Source organism: Meles meles, chromosome 17, assembly GCF_922984935.1.
Source record: "Meles meles chromosome 17, mMelMel3.1 paternal haplotype, whole genome shotgun sequence".
Classification (NCBI taxonomy): domain Eukaryota; kingdom Metazoa; phylum Chordata; class Mammalia; order Carnivora; family Mustelidae; genus Meles; species Meles meles.
This window is the reverse complement of record NC_060082.1, coordinates 38,257,422-38,265,098: the sequence shown is the minus strand read 5'-3', so window position 1 is coordinate 38,265,098 and position 7,677 is coordinate 38,257,422. Positions and strand designations below refer to the sequence as shown.

General features: G+C 52.9%; 1 pseudogene; it reads left to right on the top strand.

Annotated features, from left to right (window-relative positions):
- The first annotated feature begins 3,489 nt into the window (after nucleotides 1–3,489).
- Nucleotides 3,490–3,617, top strand: LOC123928500 (annotated as a pseudogene).
- Nucleotides 3,618–7,677: the final 4,060 nt, after the last annotated feature.

Here is a 7,677-nt window from a genome sequence, read left to right as displayed (position 1 = left end):
GTTGCCAGCGCCTTGTCCGCAGAGCCCAGTGTGGACCCGGGGGTGGACTCATGAGGGGCTCACCGGTAGGCCGGAGACTCGCTCAGTCAACGCTGACTTCCCAGCCACAGCAAAGTGTCAGGCACTTCCTCGCCTTGGAGGCCCAGTGGCTAACACCGCCATGAATATCGGTCTTCATGGGCTTGCCCTCTGGTTGAGGGAAGCAGACAAGAAGCAAAAGCAAATGAGTGAGTGAGACGGCGCATTGGCGAAGAGAAATAAAGCAAGGGGAGGGGAGAAATGTGGGAGCCACCTGGGGGGGGGAAGGGGATCTGTTCAGGTGGAAAGGCCCCTCTGCCCAGTCAGTAACTTCCCCAGGCCTCAGCTTCCTTGTTGGAGGGAGCGGGTGAGGGGGTGCTTTTTTTCCCAGCTCTCCGACCCCAGTGGTCTGTGTTTGGGGAATGAAAGTGCCTGGAAGCAGCTCCCAGATTGTGTGGGTGGTGACCCTGGGCCACGTGGGTGGGACAGTCTCAGAGCACGCATGCTTGTGTCCCTTCCGGGGTGGGGGGCGGTTTTCACGTCCTCACCCCTGTTCAGCCTTCCCTCTCCAGCCCACGAGGGCACAACATTAACAGCAATAACAGCTCCTGGCGCTGAGTTTTTCTAAATGCCAGGATTTCTGTGAAATGTGTCATGCGTCACTTCATTAATCCCTCCCGCTCTGCCATGTGTGCTTGTGGCCTTGGGCCACCTGGTCATCACTTACCTTTCTGTCCCTAAATGTTCTCACTGGAAAATGGGGATAATTATCGGACTGACCTCATAGGGTTGTGACTGGCATGAAATGAGCGGACCCACGTGTTCAGACAGCACGCAGCAAAGGCTCTGTTGCTGTCTGGCTGTTCACACTGCACGCGCCACTGCTGAGGACAGTGAAGTTCAGAGACGGGAGGACAGTCTCAGCTCTGGCTGCTGCACCGAGCACCGTGCATGAGCTTGTAAACAACAGACACTGATTTCTCCCAGATCCAGGGGCTGGAAGTCCAAGGACCGGTGCAGAGGGGCTGGTCCTGGGCTGAGCCCCTTCCTGGAGGCAGACAGTCTCCCCGTGTGCCCTCCTGGTGCAGAAAGGGGAGAGAGGGCTCTGGGGCCTCTTTGCAAGGGCACTGATCCCACCACAGAAGGTGTACCCTCGCTAGGGCCCTGGTCATCTCCCACTGACGCCCCCTCCTGAGACCATCGCACTGGGCTCAGGCTCCCACGTAGGGATTTGGACACACATGTTCAGGCCATCACAGTGACCAAGGCAGAACGCAAGCCTGTGTCTGTCTGCTCGTGTGCATGGTCCATGCCCCACACTCCTGGGACGGTTCTCGCTAGCCTGGTCTAGGACCACCCCGGGACTGGCCAGCTTCGGGGGGCTTCCAGGAAGGGGGCAGGAGGAGCAGTGAGTGGAGTCTGGGGGGCCAAGGTCTGAGCCAGTTCAGTGGTCAGAGAGCCAGGTGGCCAGAGAGTGGGTGGAATGGGCAGAGCCAGGGAGTGGCAGGCAGGTGGGCAGGTGAGGCCGGTGGCTGGGGATCGGGACGTCAGAGTGGGTGGTGCGGGTTCTAGAGTGGACGAGCTCACAAGAAGGTGGAGGAGTCAAAAGAGGGGGCTCAGGCAGGACTCCAATTGTTAACTATGGGCCAGGCAGAGAGGGGGTGTCTGTGCCCTAGGATCCCAGCTGAACCCAGGGATATCACCAGTCTGTGGGCTCAGCCGAGGTTCAGCAAGCACCCTCAACATGGCCCGTGGCCAAGCACAAATGATAAGGGGGGGGCACCCCGCTGGCTTAGTCAGTGATACGTGCGACTCTTGATATCAAGGTCATGAGTGGGGTGAAGAGACGACCTAAATAGACAAATCAATAATTCTAAAAGATGATAAGAGTTCCTAGGAATCTATGGGAAGCATGACAGTTGGGCCCTGTCCCCTCAAGCATGCGGCAGCTCCAGCCCATTGGGCTCCAGCACACCTGGCAGAGAAGCCGAGAATCTTCCTGCCCAAGACAGAAGCCAGTGTCTGAATGGAGAGAGGATTCTTTCTCTGGACAGAAGTTTAGTTTTCTCAAACCTGATAAAAATGTAGTATTAGAAGCAGCACAGAGAGAAGACATTTGGACAAAATTCCAGAAAAAGTCAGGACGTTTGTTGAGTAAAAACCCAGGCTCAGGGTTGGACGGATGTGGAATCCCCACCGAGCCTCAGTGTCCTCACCTGTGAAACGGGATTGCGGGCTCTTGCTGGGCTGCGAAGGGAGACCTGCGGCATGGCGCGTGTCTGACTCCAGGTTTAGGGACAAGCGCCAAGCACGTGACTTCCATGTTAGCTCTCCTATTTCAGGTGAAAGTCCCGTTCAGAAAATCAGGGAAGTGGGCCTTCCTTGCAAGTGCGTGTACTTCCCGCGCATTGCTGACGCTGGTGGCTCCCGTAGGTGTGGAAACGTCTCTTACGCTGGCTCCTTTCTCGCAGCCCGAGATCCCAAGAGAGGCCAGATCACTGAAGGATCCAGCTTCCAAGAGCACCATCAGAAGCAAAACGTAAAATGTTTTGAAGTAAATTTTATTACGTTAAAAAATTTCGTGGGACTAGAGACTCTTTACACCAAATTCATCAAGTAGGATCACTATAAAAACAGGTGAGTTAGACAAAATCCATCTATCCAGCACACCTGGTGGGGTTAAGCTCTTGATGATGGCTTGGGTCATGATCTCAGGGTCGTGGGATCGAGCCCCAAGTCCAGCTCCACGCTCAGCAATGAGTCTGCTGGAGATTCTCTCTCTCTCTCTGACCCTCTCCCCACACTCTCTAAAAATAAATAAATCTTTAAAAAAATCTATTTCTTTATTTCCTCACGCCTATAGGAGATTTATAAAATACAACCTATCTGGGCTCCAGGTGCCCATGTCCTGGCATGATATTAAATGTAACATTAAGGGGTCTGGGCTGCGGTGTGGGTTGCTGGGATCAGGGCAGGATGCTTCATGGAGGGCTTTTTGTGTGAGTTGTTTTGCATGGGGACAGGACCTGCAGGCAGGAAAGGGGCATCAGAGGTCTTGGGTGTGATGCTGGTGTTGGGAAAGTGACCTCATCCAGGCCCTAGGCTTTTCCAGAAAAGCCCCGTCTGGGGACAGGGAGGTGAGGGTTCAGGGAGTAGGATGCCTGGCCCTGGCCCAGGGGGAGCAGAAGAGAGCTTGGGGTCCTTCCTCCGCAGGAGACCCTGGAGAGCACAGGCGACAGCCAGCTGTGTCACTGAGTGACACAGCAGAGTGTCCTGGGAAAGCCGCCCCCCACTGCCGTCTGGACAGTGGTCTTGGGAAGGAGGATACCCTGGCATCTCAAGGCGACGTATTTACTTACCAGTTGTCGGTCTGATTTCCAGCTTCCAGATTTTTAAGTTTGTTTTTTTTTTTCCCCTAACAAATATCTCCCTGAGGGCAGGGGCATATGAGCAATCTCTGTACTTTCACCTAGCTTTGCGCAGTGGCAGTATCGTAGCCAATGAGGTTTATCCGAGGCGCGATTATTGCTAATTGTACTTTCACCTAGTTTTTCTGTGTGCCTAAAACTGTTCTGAAAAAATTAAATCTTAATAAAAAATAAATAGAGCTCAGTGGAAAGGAACAGTAGCCCCTACGATGGGGCAGAAAAGGGAAAAATCCCCTGCCGAACTTTCAGCGGGTTTAGGGAAGAAGGAGGCTGGGTGCCTGCGTCCCGTCTGCCACCGTTGCGGGAAATCCGCCTTCACCTACTGTCCAATCAGTGAGTGACTTGGTTAGATTAGGAAACTGCTCATTTCCCAAGGTCTTCCTGTTATAACCCAAAAAAAGCTGATGGTGCATTTTCTTCTGATATTTAAATCTGCTATATTTTCTTACCCGTGATGTTTTACTTGTACTCGCTCTCTCAGCAGATGTCTCTGGAGCTCTGTCTCCTTGTCTGCATCCCCCGTGCACCTTGCTTGTCTCCAGGATGGGACTCTGGGTCTGACTTTGGTTCTGTTTTGAGCTCAGTGCTAGGATGCTGCCGTTGGTGGCCGTGCTGAAAGGCTGGGTGTGACTTGTGTGCAATCGCCTTCTGTTTCTGGGGATTTTTTCCCTAGGAATGAAGCTGACTCAACGCTGCTCTCAGAGGTGCTGGCACCTCAGGTGGGGGCTGTTGGCCTTGGGTGGCCCCGTGGATGGCGTCCAACGGGCACTGAGTGCTTGACTCCTGCAGAGAAGGAACCCTGTCAGTGGGCTTGTGCCACATGGACATGACTGTCGCTCATGACTAGACACCTGCTTTCCGGACGTGTCTCTGCCTCTGGCGGCCGGCTCCCCCGTGTCTGTAGTGCCATACGTACGTGACAGTCACTCACGGGCAGACCTGTTCATGCAGCACTTGGTAAAGTGCTTTAAAAATACAATTGCTCTCCAGTTATTCCTCACAAGCCCCTCCTGAGGTAGATGTTGTCTACGCCTCAAGGTTTTGAGGACTGGAGTCGTGGCGTTGCCGCGTGCGTCCCCACACTCCAAAGCCACAGACGGGAACTCTGGCTGCCACGCCAGGGCTGCCCACTGGCTCAGGGTGTTCTGTTTGTTCTGGAAACTTCCTCTGCAGGAGCTGTTTCCAATTCAAATGGGAGATTTGCAGGCTCAGAAGGACCGTGGAAGCAAGGGACTCTCACAGTGCCGGGACCCCCAGAGCTCGGGGTCAGAAGGACCTTGTGTCTGTCAAAAGTGACTCCCCTAAGGACACTCCTGGGATGTCCCTGGGGCCACTGTTCTCTTGGACACTCACTGAGGTTGGGCAGTCCAGCACTCCAGGGACAGGTGGGATCGGGGGTTGAAGGTGGGGAGCAGGGACTGCAGCCCCGTGAGTGCAGGCCCTGGGGTGGGGGTCTGCAAGGAGGAGGCAGCGTCATCTCCCCAGGTGAGGAGGCTCAACCTCTCCGTGGGGACAGAGAAGAGACAGCTCAGGTGAGTGGGGAGGGTGGTCCAAGCTTGGGTATTCATAGCAGGACTCCAGGTGGGTTCAGAGTTGTTCCTGCTGTCCTGGGAGCTCCTTGGGGGAGTGGGGGGTTGGGAGGTGGTTGAGACTGTCCAGGCTCATCCAGAGAACGATTGTGGAGCATGGACTCCTTAGTGTCTGGGACAACCCAGGGAACCTGAGTCTCCCTGGGGCTTCAGCCTCTGCCCAGATGAAATGGACACTTTTCATTCCATCTTCCTCGAATGGTCTGGGGGGCCCGCGCATTCATGGCTGCGACTGTGGCAGAGCCGCCTCCCATCTCCTGACCCACAGGATCTTTAGTGAAGTCTCATTCTCTCTGATTTCCAGGAAGAAGCAGAGGGTACGCAGGGGGCCCTGGGGGCCTGAGATCCCTGAGATTTCATGACGACCGCAGGTTGGAGAGGCTGTGGCATTTCAGGGAGTGTCCAACTGCATCTTGAGGAGAACGGGGGCGTCCTGCCCACAGGTCTCACAGGATGGGGGCTTCCGTGGTGTAGAATGGTCCCCTTTCTGTGTTCTCTGCCCAGAAGGCCTCTAGCTATGCGTTTTAAGTGCAGTGTTCTCCTTGGGCCCCAGGAATGTGGACCAGGACTCTCTGTTCCATGATCTGAAGGTGGACCCTGGGGCCACACTTGGGATAGGCTCTCTCGTGTCTGTGGGGATGGGTGTTTGACCTTCGGTAGCTCTTCTCACACAGAGTCACTGGGCTTCTTCTGCCTGAGAAAATCTCTTGCATGAGACCCGAGAGCAAGGCAATGACAGACACGGGAGGGCTGCCTGTAGCCAGGAACAGGAGTGGGTGTGGTGGAGGGGTGCCAACTATGACGAGGAAGGGAAGGAGGGGGCCTGCTGTGGCCAGAACAGGAGGGGGTTGCTGGCCACAGACAGGACAGGAGAGAAGGTGCCAGACATGGCCAGGATGGGCAGGGGGTGCTGGCCATGGCCAGGACAGCAGGGAGGGAAGTGGGGCCGGTTCTGGGCACCCATGGTGGGGCCAGGGCTCTGGAGTTGGAAACTGAGATTAAACTGAGTGAGCAGTGGTCCCAGCTGGCTCTTGGATGTTTTGTTTCTCTGCTCATGTTTACTGAGCACCTACTATGTGCAGGGCATTGGGCTGTAGCTTCAAGAAGGAGCAGTGTTGGTTACTGGTTTTTGGTTGCTGACTGGTTTTGGTTGCTGACCCTTGCCCAGGGTCTGCCTTCCTTGCTAGTCGAGCACAGGTGGCAGAGGCTGCGAGGTCACCTGCTCACTTTCAGGCTTCCGCGCATGCACACGGGACCTGGCCATGAGGAAAGGGCCGGTGAGGGAAGTCTCTGAGGGAACTTCTGGGAAAACTTCTCCTGGACAGAAGAGAAACGTGGAGAGATTGTACCTCCATGACGTGACGTGGCTGCATGGGACTGCATGGTCGGCAGCATCTCGCGGTGCAGGGGGGAACCGGGCAGACCCTCCACCCACAGCGCACAGCTGGGCCCTGTATTATACAGACGCATACGTGGAAACTGTTGCACCAAAGTAATTTTCCAATGATCTCTTAACTGTTTCTGAGGTATTTCACCTGCATTAGTAATTAGGATTCAACTTAGAATAGCTCCTAACCCCATAAAGTTTCTTTCTTCTGTTTTGACAAGTGGGAACTATCTGGAAGTCCCAACCATTAAGGCTAAGTGTGTTTTTTTAATTTTCATTTTTTTAATTAAAAAAATTTTATTAACAAATAATGTATTACTTGCTTCATGGGTACAGGTCTGTGAATCATCATCTTACACACTTCACAGCACTCACCATAGCACATGCCCTCCCCAGTGTCCCTCACCCACCTACCCTATCCATCCCCTCCCAGCCCCCCAGCAACCCTCAGTTTGTTTCCTGAGATTAAGAGTCTCTTATGGTTTGTCTCCCTCCCCGGTCCCATCTTGTTTCATTTTTTCCCTCCCTTTCCCCCACAACCCCACACGCTGCCTCTCAAATTCCTCATATCAGAGAGATCATATGATAATTGTCTTTCTCTGATTGACTAATTTTGCTTAACGTAATACCCTCTAGTTCCATCCACGTCATTGTAAATGCCAAGATTTCATTTCTTTTGATGGCTGCATAGTATTCCATTGTATATATACACCATATCTTCTTTATCCATTCATCTGTTGATGGACATCTAGGTTCTTTCCATAGTTTGGTTATTGTGGACATTGCTGATATAAACATTCAGGGGCACGTGCCCCTTTGGATCACTACATTTGTATCTTTAGGGTAAACACCCAGTAGTGAGATTGCTGAGTCATATGTTAGGTCTATTTTCAACTTTTTGAGGAACCTCCATGCTGTTTCCTTGAGTGGCTGCACCAGTTTGCATTCCCAATAATGTAGGATGGTTCCCCTTTCTCCATATCCTCTCCAACATCTGTTTTTTCCTGACTTGTTAATTTTAGCCATTCTGACTGGTGTGAGGTGGTATCTCACTGTGGTTTTATTTGTATTTCCCTGATGCCGAGTGATGTGGAGCACTTTTTCATGTGTCTGTTGGCCATCTGGATATCTTCTTTGCAGAAATGTCTGTTCATGTCTTCTGCCCATTTCTCGATTGGATTATTTGTTCTTTGGGTGTTGGGTTTGATAAATTCTTTATAGATTTTAGATACTAACCCTTTATCTGATATGTCAT